The 14,474-nt window shown below is 36.2% G+C and overlaps 1 protein-coding gene across 1 annotated transcript in view; it reads right to left on the reverse strand.

Annotated features, from left to right (window-relative positions):
• The window catches only part of DMD (dystrophin), a 2,251,544-nt gene that overhangs the window by 546,427 nt on the left and 1,690,643 nt on the right, over nucleotides 1–14,474 (reverse strand). The gene's annotated exons all lie outside the window — the stretch shown is intronic.

The raw sequence follows: 14,474 nt of genomic DNA on the forward strand, positions 1-14,474 counted from the left end.
CACGTATAGCTGCTCAAGGGATCTTTTTGAAATGGAAATATAACATTATTCCTCTGTAAAACCTTTCAATGGCTCCCTGTTACCTGCAAGACAAAGTCCAAACCTCTTTCCTTGGACTACAAGGCCCTCAAATATATGATCCTTACATAAATATCCACTTTGACCTTTCGTTATCTCCTTTGCTCTTACCCAGTCCCATAACTGCCCATACAAAAACCCTGAAAGGTTAAGTGACTTGTTGAAGGTGACATAGCTTGTCAGTGAAAGAGGCATCACAAAAATGCAGGTTTCTTGGCTTCAATATTTAGGGTTCAATCTACTTAAAGAAGATATGCTTCCACATAAAAGGATTTAAGGAGGATGGCTGGATTTATTATAATTGAATTTTGAAGAATATAAAATAGTCTCCTTGATGATTATAGCATGATTGGAAAATTACTGTATATAATAAAGTAAGACATTGCTAAACAAAGACAGCAGAAAAAAATACATATTTGGTTTATTAAAAAAAAAATCACTAAACAGTTTACTCCTAAGTATAAATTAATGTTCTATACATATTTATTGGGAAAAAGAAATACAATTTCTTTCTTGCTTGTGTGAATTAAAATGACCTAGAAAACCTCTTTATGGATATATAATAGAAATGTTAAAATATCTGTAAGGAATCTATTTCAAAAGTAAAGCCTCTCACCATAAACTTCAAGACTCATCTATTAAACCTCTAACATTACCAAGCAACTCTATTTCAGAAGGTAACACTATACAGGGGATACTATTGGAGAAAACGGCCCTCATTTTCCAGCTTACTGGAAATGATTAATCTTTTCAATAGCTCTGAGGACTACATACCAAAGTTGTTACTTTTTTGTCCTTTCAACAATGACTACAAGCTGAGAGCAGGCTGGTAAATGTGTTATCGGCCAACCCATTAGAGTTCCATTATTTTCTGTCTTACATGACTTCATGTAATGAATTTTTATAATTAAACTAATGGCATACAATTTATTTTCCCTCCTCTTTACTTTTCAGGCCCCCTTTCTTTTCCAGCGTCTTTGGAGTAAGTTTTATACAAAAAGAACGGAGGAGAGCCCTCCAAGTGCTTCATTACGTTAATTTCATTATGACATTTTGGAAAGCATTCTCTTTATCTGGGCTCTCTTTTTAATTTGCTGACTTTATTAAAAGACTTAAGCAGTGTTGTAATTAACAAATCACCCAGCTACCCCAGGCATCTAAGAGAAGTCTGGTTGAGAGGGTGTGGACATGGTTGGGTGGAAATGATTCTAGAGAGAAAGCCAGAGGACAGATTCCCAGAAAGTCGCATTTTCTCGGCTATTTTCAAATCCCATGAACCTACTGCAGTAGACTACATTATTGTTCACAGACATTCGGAGCCTTTTTCATACCAGAGGATTACACAGCTGCACCCCCACTGAATTAGGGATGATACCATAACTGATTTTGGCTACACGTCACTTCCAGGGAGATGGTTTAAGAGCCAGTGGCATCATTCATTATGTTTCCTGACTCTCTGATCAGAGAAGTATGTATCAAGATGCAGCTCCCATTAGCTGCACTCCCTGAATAACTAAGCTAAGTAGAATGCCCTTGTCAATCTAGAGTGGACATGGAACATGGATAAAACATAAACTTTGTGTTGTCTCTAGATTTGGGGATAGTTTGTTACTGTGGCATAATTTAGCCTATCCTGACTGACATACCTACTCAAGTATGACCCTAGTGCATATGAAGTGGTATCTCATTGTGGTTTTCATTTGTATTTTCCTAATAATGACTGATGTTGACCATCATTTCATGTGCTTATTAGCCACTTATACACCTTCTTTGAAGAAATGTCTATTAAAATCCTTTGCTGATTTATAATTGAGTCTTTCTTGTTCTTATTGAGTTATGAGTTCTTTACATATTCTGCATACAAGTCTCTTATCAGATATATGATTTGCAAATATTTTCTCCCATTCTGTGGGTTATCTTTTTACTTTCTTTATGATATTGCTTGCAGCACAAAAGTTTTTAATTTTGATGAAGCCCAAGTTATATATTTTTTCTCTTGTCACTTTGCTTTTGGTGTCATGTCTAAGAAAACACTGCCTAACTCATTCTACTCCTGCTCCCCCCCCCCCCCCCCCCCCGGTACGCGGGCCTCTCACTGTTGTGGCGTCTCCCGTTGCGGAGCACAGGCTCCAGACGCGCAGGCTCAGCGGCCATGGCTCACAGGCCCAGCCGCTCCGCGGCATGTGGGATCTTCCCGGACCAGGGCACGAACCCGTGTTCCCCTGCATCGGCAGGCGGACTCTCAACCACTGCGCCACCAGGGAAGCCCCATTCTACTCCTATGTTGTCTTATAAGAGTTCTAATATTTTAGTTCTTATATCTAGCTCTAATATCCATTTTTGAATTAATTTTTTTGTATGGTGTGAGGTAGGGTCAAACTTCATTATTTTGTATGTGGACATTTAGTTATGCAAGCATGAACTTTTGAAAAAATATTCTTTTCCCTTTGAATTGTCTAGGTACTCTTGCCAACAATCAATTGACCATAAATGCAAGGATTTAGTTCTGAACTTTCCATTTTGTTTCATTGATCTATATGTTTACCTTGATGTCAGTACCACACTGTCTTGATTACTGTAGCTTTCTAGTAAGTTTTGAAATTAGGAACTGTGTGTCCTCCAACTTTGTGCTTTTTTCAAGGTTGCTTTGGCTATTCTTTGTCCCTTCCATTTCAGTATGAATTTTAGGATCTACTTGTCTATTTCTACAGAAAAACTAGTGAGGATTTTGATAAGAATTGCATAGAGTCTGTAGATCAATTTGGGGATATTGCTATCTTAACAATATTAAGTTTTTTGATCTGGGAATATGGCATGCTTTTCCGTTTACTTAAATCTTCTTTAAATTCTTTCAGCATTGTAGTTGTTAATGGAAAAGTGTTGCATTTCTCTTATGCCTAATTATTTTATTTTTTGTTGCTATTATAAATGAAAAAATTTTCTGAATTTCATTGTTCAGATTATTCATTGCTAGTATATAGAAAAATAATTGATTTTTGCATTTTGATCTTGGATCCTGCAAATTTGCCGAATTACATTTTTAGTGTATTCCTTAGGATCATCTATATACAAGATTATGTCATCTGCAAATAGATATAGTTTTACTTCTTCCTTTCCAATCTGGATGATTTTTATCTATTTTTTCTTGCCTATTTTCCCATCCTGAACTGCCAGTACCGTGGTAAATAGAAGTGGTGAGAGCAGTCACCTTTATCTTGTTCCTGATCTCAGGGGAAAACATTCAGTCTGTGAGTCTGTTTCTGTTTTGCATATACGTTCATTTGTAATATATTTTAGATTCCACATATAAGTAATACACACTGTCTTTCTCTGTCTGGCTTATTTCACTCAGTATAATATTCTCTAGGTCCATCCACACTGCTACAAATGGCAGAATTTCATTCTTTTTCATGACTAATATTTCATTGTATGTATGTATGTATGTATGTATGTATGTATGTATGTATGTGTGTGTGTGTGTGTGTGTGTGTGTGTGTGTGTGTGTGTGTGTGTATATATACCACATCTTCTTTATACATTCATCTGTTGATGGGCATTTGGGTTGCTTCCATATCTTGGTAATTATAATTAGCACTGCTATGAATACTGGGGTGCATGTATCTTTTCAAATTAGTGTTTTCATTTTTTTCAGATATGTACACAGGAGTGGAATTGCTGGATCATATGGTAGTTCTACTTTTAGTTTTTTGAGGAACCTTCATACTGTTTTCCATTGTGGCTGCACCAATTTATATACCCACCAAAAGTGTACAAAGGGCTTCCTTTTTCTTCACATCCTTGTCAACACTGGTTATTTGTAGATCTTTTGATGATAGCCATTCTGACAGGTGTGAGGTGCTATCTCACTGCTGTTTTGATTTGCATTTCTCTAATAATTAGCAAATGTGCCTTTTCATGTGCCTATTGGCCATCAGAACGTTTTCTTTGGAAAAATGTCTACTCAAGTCTTCTTCCCATTTTTTGATTGGGTTGGTTTTCTGATACTAAGCTGTATGAGCTGTCTGTATATTTTGGAGATTAATCCCTTGTCAGTAGCATCATTTGCAAATATTTTCTCCCAGTCTGTAGGTTGTCTTTTCATTTTGTTGACGGTTTCCTTTGCTGTGCAAGAGCCTTTAAGTTTAATTAGGTCCCACTTATTTTCGCTTTTATTTCTTTTGCCTTAGGAAAGAGATCCAAAAATAATGTTGCTATGATTTATGTCAGAAAGTGTTCTGCCTATATTCTCCTCTAGGGGTTTTATGGTTTCAGGTCTTACATTTAGGTCTTTAATCCATTTTGAGTTTATTTTTGTATATGGTGTGAGGAAATGTTCTAATCTCATTCTTTTACATGTAGCTGTCCAGTTTTCCCAGCACCACTTGTTGAAGAGACTGTCTTTTCTCCCTTGTATACTTCAGCCTCCTTTGGCATAGATTAATTAACCATAGGTGTGTGGGTTTATCTCTGGGCTCTCTACTATGTTCCATTTATCCACGTGTCTATTTGTGCCAATACCATGCTGTTTTGATTACTGTAGTCCGAGAAGGTGATACTTCCAACTTTTTTCTTTTTTCTAAAGATTGCTTTGGCAATTTGGGGTCTTTTATGGTTTCATATGAATTTTAGGATTATTTGTTCTAGTTCTGTGAAAAATGTCATGGGTATTTTGATAGGGGTAGCATTAAATCTGTAGATTCCTTTGGGTACTATGGCCATTTTAACAATATTAATTCTTCCAATCCAAGAGCATGAAATATCTTTCCATTTCTTTGCATCATCTTCAATTTCCTTCATCAGAGTATAGGTCTTTCATGTCTTTGGTTACGTTTATTCCAAGGTATTTTATTCTTTTTCGATGTGATTTTAAACAGGATTTTTTTTTAACTTTCTCTTTCCAATATTTATTAGTATATAGAAAAGCAACAGACTTCTGTATATTACTCTTGTATCCTGCAAATTTGCTGAATTCATTTCTGAGTTCTACTAGTTTTTGGGTGGAGACTTTAGGGTTTTCTATATAAAGCATCATGTTATCTGCAAATAGTTAGTTTTACTTCTTTCATTTCAATTTCGATGCCTTTTATTTCTTTTTCTTGTCTGATTGCTGTGGCTAAGACTGCCAATACTATGTTAAATAGAAGTGGTGAGAGTAGGCTTCCTTGTCTTATTCCTGAATTTAGAGGAAAGGCTTTCAGCTTTTCACTATTGAGTATGATGTTACCTGTGGCTCTGTCATAAATGGCCTTTATTATGTTGAGATATGTCCCCTCTATACTCACTTTGTTGAGAGTTTTTGTTTGTTTTTTATCATTAACAGATGTTGAATTCTGTCAAATGCTTTTTCTGCATCTACTGAGGTGATCATGTGTTTTTTTATCTTTCCTTTTGTTAATGTGGTATATTATATTGATTTGCAAACACTGAACCATCCTTAATCCAACTTGATCATGATGTATGATCCTTTTTACACATTGTTGGATTTGGTTTGCTAATATTTTGTTGAGGTTTTTGCATTTATATGCATCAAAGATATTGGCCTATAATTTTCGTGTCTTTTTTTTTTTGTAGTGCCTTTGTCTGGTTTGCATACTAGGGTAATGGCAGCCTCATACAATGAATTTTGGAGTATTCTGTCCTCTTCAATTTTTTGGAATAGTTTGAGGATAGGTTTAAGTTCTTTAATATGTTTGGTAGAATTCTCCTATGAAGCTGTCTGGTCCTGGACTATTCTTTGCTGAGAGGTTTGGTTTTTTTTTTTACTAGAAAATCAATTTCACTACTAGTGACTGGTCTGTTCAAATTGGCTGTTTCTTCTTGATTCAGTCTTGGCAGGTTGTATGTTTCTAGAAAATTGTCCATTTTCTTCTAGGTTGTCCAATTTGTTGGTGTATAACTGTTCGTAGTATTCTCTTAAGATTATTTGTATCTCTCTAGTATTGGTTGTTATTTCTCTTCTTTCATTTCTTATTTTGTTTATTTGAGTCTTCTCTCTTTTCTTCCTGGTGAGCCTGGCTAAAAGTTTATCAATTTTGTTTATCTTTTCAAAAAACCTGCTCTTGGTTTCACTGATCTTTTCTATTTTTTTGTTTTACTTTGTTTCTATTTATTTCTTCTCCTATATTTATTATTTCCTTCCTTCTGAAGACTTTGGGCTTTCTTTGTTCTTTTTCTAATTCCTTTAGATGGTATGTTAGGTTGCTTGTTTGAGATTTTTCTTTTTTCTTGAGGAAGGCCTGCATCATTATAAACTTCCCGCTTAGAACAGCTTTTGCTGCATCCCATAGATTTTGGAGTTTTGTGTTTCCATTTTCATTTGTCTTGAGGTATTTTCTGATTTTCCCTTTAATTTCTTCATTGACCCATTACTTTTTTAGTAGCCTATTGTTTAGTCTCCAAATGTTTGTTCCTTTCTCATTTTTCTTTCTGTAATTGATTTCTAGTTTCATACTGTTGTGGTCAGAAAACATGCTCAATACAAGTTCTATTCTTTTTCTCTGGTAGCTGTAAGACTATTAATTTTTAAGGCTACTGTGTAGCTGGGAGAAACTGATGGGAAAAGGCCAAGTTAAAAACCCTCAAACCCTGCTGTTCTTAGTGAAGTTCAGTAGTTTACATATTGTTGCCAACCTCTGGTTAATTTCCAGAGTTTAGAAAAGGCAATTTTAACAATTTTGCATTTGCTGCTTTTATGGAGGAGTGGATTTACAGAGTTGCCACATTATATTTTCAAGCATGGAATAAGTTAAAGTGTGAAAAGGAAATAAGGCAAAATATGGTGCAATCAGAGCATAATGCTATCCAAGTCTTTGTGACTCTGCATTAAATATTTATATACTATAGCAGTATCTGGAAAACCACCCATTATTTTTCCTGTGCTCTATCAGTGATGTAGGAAGCACTCTGTTTGTGTGCTTTGAGAAATTTAATAGCTTTATACATACTTTGGGAGGAAAAGGACTATCAGGTTATTGATTCTTTCTTCTTAATCATGTGGGATCTTTAGGGGAGAACAAAAGGGAATAAAGAAACTACATGAAAAAATGGCAGGTCCTACGAAGAAGTTTTCTGATAATGTTTTTCATTACTGTATCAGAAATCCAAACCTCAAACTACCAGGGTGGGTCAATTTGCTGATTTAATTTTGTGCTCATCCTAAGAGTAAATAAAATGTATGAAAGGAGAATTTAGCTTCCATTACTGTATATATCTTTTTGGTAGATAAGGATACTATCTAATGCCACCCATCCCCTCAAATAATGAAAATGACAAGGCTCTAATTCCATATTTGAAAAAAAAAATTCTCTCTGATTAGTTTCTTCCCTGGTAAAATAATTTGCAATCCTCAAATAGCTATCAGATTTACTACATATAACAAGTTCAACTTTTAAAATTAATTACATGATTACAGTGTATCTACATTTCAAGTTCCCTAAAGAATGTCTTCAAAACACAGATATTTTGCAGCCTTGGAAATCTTTATTTAATAATTTGATAAACTATTGGGTTTCTCACCTCAGATAGTTTTAAGTATTATATAGCTAAATCAGCTAGGCTCAAATAAGATTTCACTTCTCTACTGAATTCATGTACTCTTAGCTCAGCCAAGCACAAAACAGCTAATGCCGTCACGTTTGAAAAGCTTTTATGCTGAATTTGACACAAAAGCAATCACAAGAGAGACAAAAAAAGGAATTTCTCTTTCAAAGGATGAAAGGGGAAAAAAATAAATGAAAATTCTGAGCCTGGGTAAATCTCTCTACACTGGAAAAGAAAGTTTAAAATCATCAAGAAATAATTTTTCCAAAGAATCCACTGGCAAGTTTGGACCAATCTTAATAGCCCGGGAAACAGGTTGTGAAATAAACCAAGATTCTGCCAAATAAAAGAAATCCCTCCAAATTGGAAAAGAAGAAGTAAAGCTGTCACTGTTTGCAGATGACATGATACTATCCATAGAGAATCCTACAGATGCTACCAGAAAACTACTAGAGCTAATCAATGAATTTGGTAAAGTAGCAGGATACAAAATTAATGCACAGAAATCTCTGGCATTCCTATACACTAAGGATGAAAAATCTGAAAGTGAAATCAAGAAAACACTGCCATTTACCACTGCAACAAAAAGAATAAAATATCTAGGAATAAACCTACCTAAGGAGACAAAAGACCTGTATGCAGAAAATTATAAGACACTGATGAAAGAAATTAAAGATGATACAAACAGATGGAGAGATAAACCATGTTCTTGGATTGGGAGAATCAACATTGTGAAAGTGACTCTACTACCCAAAGCAATCTATAGACTCAATGCAATCCCTATCAAACTACCACTGGCATTTTTCACAGAACTAGAAAAAACATTTCACAATTTGTAAGGAAACACAGAAGACCCCAAATAGCCAAAGCAATCTTGAGAACGAAACACAGAGCTGGAGGAATCAGGCTCCCTGACTTCAGACTATACTACAAAGCTACAGTAATCAAGACAGTATGGTACTGGCACAAAAACAGAAAGATAGATCAATGGAACAGGATAGAAAACCCAGAGATAAACCCACACACATATGGTCACCTTATCTTTGATAAAGGAGGCAGGAATGTACAGTGGAGAAAGGACAGCCTCTTCAATAAGTGGTGCTGGGAAAACTGAACAGGTACATGTAAAAGTATGAGATTAGATCACTCCCTAACACCATACACAAAAATAAGCTCAAAATGGATTAAAGACCTAACTGTAAGGCCAGAAACTATCTAACTCTTAGAGGAAAACATAGGCAGAACACTCCAGGACATAAATCACAGCAAGATCCTTTCTGACCCACCTCCTAGAGAAATGGAAATAAAAACAAAAATAAACAAATGGGACCTAGTGAAACTTCAAAGCTTTTGCACAGCAAAGGAAACCATAAACAAGACCAAAAGACAACCCTCAGAATGGGAGAAAATATTTGCAAATGAAGCAACTGACAATAGATTAATTTCCAAAATTTACAAGCACCTCATGCAGCTCAATAACAAAAAACAAACAACCCAATCCAAAAATGGGCAGAAGACCTAAATAGACATTTCTCCAAAAAAGATGTACAGACTGCCAACAAACACATGAAACAATGCTCAACATCATTAATCCTTAGAGAAATGCAAATCAAAACTACAATGAGATATCATCTCACACCAGTCAGAATGGCCATCATCAAAAAATCTAAAACAATAAATGCTGGAGAGGGTGTGGAGAAAAGGGAACACTCTTGCACTGCTGCTGGGAATGTGAATTGGTTCAGCCACTATGGAGAACAGTATGGAGGTTCCTTAAAAAACTACAAATAGAACTACCATATGACGCAGCAATCCCACTACTGGGCATATACCCTGAGAAAACCATAATTCAAAAAGAGTCACGTACCAAAATGTTCATTGCAGCTCTATTTACAATAGCCTGGAGATGGAAACAACCTAAGTGCCCATCATCAGATGAAGGGATAAAGATGTGGCACATATATACAATGGAATATTACTCAGCCATATAAAGAAACGAAACTGAGCTATTTGTAATGAGGTGGATGGACCTAGAGTCTGTCATACAGAGTGAAGTAAGTCAGAAAGAGAAAGACAAATACCGTACGCTAACACATATATATGGAATCTAAGAAAAAAAATGTCATGAAGTACCTAGGGGTAAGACAGGAATAAAGACACAGACCTACTGGAGAACGGACTTGAGGATATGGGGAGGGGGAAGGGTGAGCTGTGACAAAGCGAGAGAGAGGCATGGACATATATACACTACCAAACGTAAGGTAGATAGCTAGTGGGAAGCAGCCGCATAGCACAGGGATATCAGCTCGGTGCTTTGTGACTGCCTGGAGGGGTGGGATAGGGAGGGAGGGAGGGTGGGAGGGAGGGAGGCGTAAGAGGGAAGAGATATGGGAACATATGTATAACTGATTCACTTTGTTATAAAGCAGAAACTAACGCACCATTGTAAAGCAATTATACCCCAATAAAGATGTTAAAAAAAAAAAAGAAATCCCATGATGACCATTGCTGGCAGTTTTAGGTGCCAAAGGCATACCATCTGACCTCTTATGAAAGTTAAATGGCATCATCTCTCATAGGATTCTGCCATAGCCTTTTGGCAGGCTTTCTGATTAGGACGGAAATCCTGTATGATTTCCCCTAATATCTGTCTTTCTATCTCAAAAGAGCATTATTGTTTTACTAGGACCATGTAGAAGAGCAAATGAAGCCATGCAGTTATCAAAATCAAGTACTTACTCAACTTATGTTTTTGTTTCCAAAAAATTAAGGGTTATATAGGAAAGAAAGAAACTGAACATACATTATGGGCATCATTTAATGATCTACTCATTAATTATTGACACGATGGGCTATCTACAGTCTATTCTTTTGCCAAATACTTACTGTTTCTATCTCCTTCCACCTTGTCTATGCTTTCAAGATGGACTTTTCCCAGATGCTATCTCAGATTTCAGTTCTACTTTGTGAAGGGGCTGTTGTTATTCCAATTTTTTCTCCACTATTTTTTCTAACCAAGAGTGGAGGTTTTCTAAGTGTCTAATTAGTAGGGAAATGGTGAAAGATGGAACTTAATGAAATATTATAATTAAAAATGATAATTATTCAAAGTTATGTAGCAACATATATATTTATATAATACTAACTTTAAAATCAGAATTCAAAATTTTATCTACATTCTGAAGACAATTAAAAATATGTAGATAAGAAATGGAAGTGAGGGGAATTCCCTGGCAGTCCAGTGGTTAGGGCTCCATGCTCTCACTGCCGAGGGCCTGGGTTCAATCCCTCGTCGGGGAACTAAAATCCCTTAAGCCGTGTGGTGCGGCCAAAAAGAAAAAGAAAAAAAGAAATGGAAGAGATTATAGACAGAGGTTAGCAATTATGAATCATGAAAATATCAGAATTATGAGTGATTTTTTTCTTTAGCTCAGGTATGGTGACTGGTTTAAGTTTTCAAAGAGTGTAACGGTGTGGTGGTTGGCTTTGAAACCATTTCATTGCCACAGGGAGGGCAGTCATCAGCGATGCTGCTCCAAAGGAGGCTGGCTGCTGTAATCACAGCTCTCCAATTCTATAGAGACAGCCTGATGACTGCCTTACGAGGCTCACCAAGCTCTCTTGTTAACCCTAGACACATAGACTAAGAAAGAATTCATGGAGCAAGGAGATCCTTGTCAAATTAACCATTGTCTAATATGTCTATTTTCACACTTTCTTCCTCAAATAAAATTGTAAGTGATAAGCCAGCTAATATCATTCAGGAATGATAACACATTAGACATAAAGGCAGCCCTCCACTGTTTAAGGCTCCCTGATTTTATAAGGCTCCTTTTATAAGAATTAAACATTGTAGTTTCATTAAAAATGGAATACAATTTGCAATTATCTTTTTAGTTTTTCACAGTAAAACAAAATATGAAAACTTCTCCCTGGTATACTGTTTCACTGCTTTCATTTTCCACCTGTTGGCTTATCAGTAATATAATCTTATTTGTCAGTTCACAACTACAATGGTCTCCCTTTCTGATCCTCACGGTGTTTTTCTTGATTTGTTTTAGCCACACAGACAACCGGTTAAGGAGGAAATCTGTGAGGTCGTTTACAAAAGAGGGAGGAGATATGGGGATATATGTATATGTATAGCTGATTCACTTTGTTATAAAGCAGAAACTAACACACCACTGTAAAGCAATTATACTCCAATGAAGATGTAAAAAAAAAGAGTAATTGCTATGCATTCGTATCCCAACTCCGCTGCTTTTAAAGAGGAGTTACTGAACTTCTCTAGGCTTTCCATTTACTTATCTGTAAACAGGGAACAATAATAGTACTTTTCATGGAAAGTGTTTGGGAGGATGAAATAAGCCAATATATGTGAAGTGGTTAGCACAGTTTTTGACAAATAGCCAAGTACTCACTAAATGTTAGTTATTAGGGTTAGTATTACTTTTAGTTTTAGCATATGTCATTTAGGAAATGGACAGGAAAATTACAGCTTTAGTCTTCTTTATGTTAGGAACTTACAGTGAAGTTACAGCAATATATATCATTAAATTCCTAAACATATAATACAAACAAAAACATAAGTTTCCAAAGATAATGGCTGAGCCATTTTTAAGATGCAGTTTTAGATGGACTATTCAAAAGCAAATTTTTATTTCAAAAGTTTGACAAGAATAGCAAATATAATACAATCTTGTCTTTGTTTCAGGTGTCCAAAACACCTTACTCATTTTGATGAAAAAATTGTTTTGTTTCCTCCTTTCATACTTTCTTTTGCAACTCTTTCTGTCTCTTATTTAAAGCTCCTTGCTTTTCCAAAAGCTATTAAACCCCAATCCTTCTTGCTATCACTTTAGGATTCCTGTATGTTTTAAGAGTATTCCTCGGGCTTCCCTGGTGGTGCAGTGGTTGAGAGTCCGCCTGCCGATGCAGGGGACACGGGTTCGTGCCCCGGTCTGGGAAGATCCCATATGCTGCGGAGCGGCTGGGCCCGTAAGCCATGGCTGCTGAGCCTGCGCATCCGGAGTCTGTGCTCCGCAACGGGAGAGGCCACAGCAGTGAGAGGCCCGCGTGCCACAAAAAAAAAAAAAAAAAAAAAAAAAAAAAGAGTATTTCTCAATTGCCAAATTTCAGAGTCTTGTTGCCCTGATCAACTCTGTCTCTATATGCCTCTCATCTCTCCTTTCCCTCGTCTAACTCAAGGGTCCAATCCAAATTATTTTTCCCTGGTAATTTCTCCTGACCAGTTAACCACTTTGTTCCGTGATCCGCTAGATTCACAGAACCCTAAATTTTTGAGAGGAAAAAAGAAATAGCATAACATACTGCGTACATGATGGATAAGACCAGAACCCTCAAGAATAACCACATGGATTCTGTTTCACATAGTCAAGTGAAAAATGGGCCAAACCATCATTAGAAATTCCTAATTCATCTATGCTCATCAAAGGGAGAAAATCTTAGTGGTAAAAAGTATCTTGTGAAAGAGAGAATTTTTATTCATCTAGATGTTGCCTCCAACAAAGGTACTGATACGTTTGTAAAATCCTATGTGGCTTTCTAACATTCTTGTCATATAATAAAAATCCTGTCCTCGTTGCTGTTCAGACCCTTTGGAAAACTAGCTATGACAAGGACTGGCTAAAAGTTCACTAGTTCATTACTCCCATTTATTCTTCCTGAAATTAAATTGGGAACAAGTTCTGGTCAATGGGTTTTGGGTGGAAGTGATGTCCATAATCTCGAGGCCTGGCCATAAAACCCCATGTCTTGACCACATTCTCTCTTACTCTTCTGTGGTGACTTTGGGCAGCCATGATTTTAAAATTATAGTTTGATAAAATTAGAAAAGTTTGGACCCCCAAGTCACCATTTAGGAGAGAGCTCCCAAGAAGGGTTCTTTGACCTCTATTGAACTAGAACACAACCAAGGAATTAATCACCATTGTATTCAGCTACTGAGATTTCAGGGTTTATTTTTCAAATAAACCTAGTGTAAATAAATATGCTCTGTGACTCAGCATAGTCTAAACAATGATTAATTTAGAAATGGGGGCCATTCCATGCAAGAAAACTATATGGCTTTTTTCTCAGATGACATAGGCAATCTGAGATTCAAATACGTGTTTAGCAGAAGGCCTTTTCCTACCAGAAAAAAACCCTATAGAGTGTTGTCTTCAATGTGATCAAGTTCTCACTATGCCACTTCTCTGCTTAAAATCCCCTAAGGACTACCCATTGTTTAGCATTTAAGGTCCTTCCAAACTGACCTATAAATATGAGGTTTGAAAGGATTCAATATTTATAAAGTACCACGCCTGGTGCTTGATAATACACAGTCAAACAAATTTCCTTTCCCTTCCTTTTTCTGTTTCATTTATCCTGAAAAGTTCTAGATTATTAAGTGGACAAATATATGATGAAGTTTGGTTGGGGGGGAGAGAGGAAGAAGAAGAAAAGGAAGAGAAAGAAGGGAAGTTGGGCTGGAGGTCAGAAAATGGGAGGAGAAAGTGAGAGTACACCTTATCCCTACCTTATTCTCATATCCACCCTTCCCTTCTCCATTCAGTGCCCTCAAATAAAGTAGGAAGGAGTAGACCTGTTACTTTTTCTAAGAAGGAATTAAGTCCACCTGATTGACTTCATGATACTACAGAAGTACGCGCAACAATTTTGAAGAGCTCTTAAAAGATGATGCAATGTGAAAACCACACCACTGTATCTAATTTATTAAACAAAATTAATTTTAACATTGATATTAGCCATCAATTTTCCTCTAATCTCTACTTTACTTTGACTGCAAAGACTACTGTTCATTTCAGCTTGCTTTCTTTTCATAAATTAACATTAAA

Source organism: Orcinus orca, chromosome X (genome assembly GCF_937001465.1).
Source record: "Orcinus orca chromosome X, mOrcOrc1.1, whole genome shotgun sequence".
NCBI lineage: Eukaryota > Metazoa > Chordata > Mammalia > Artiodactyla > Delphinidae > Orcinus > Orcinus orca.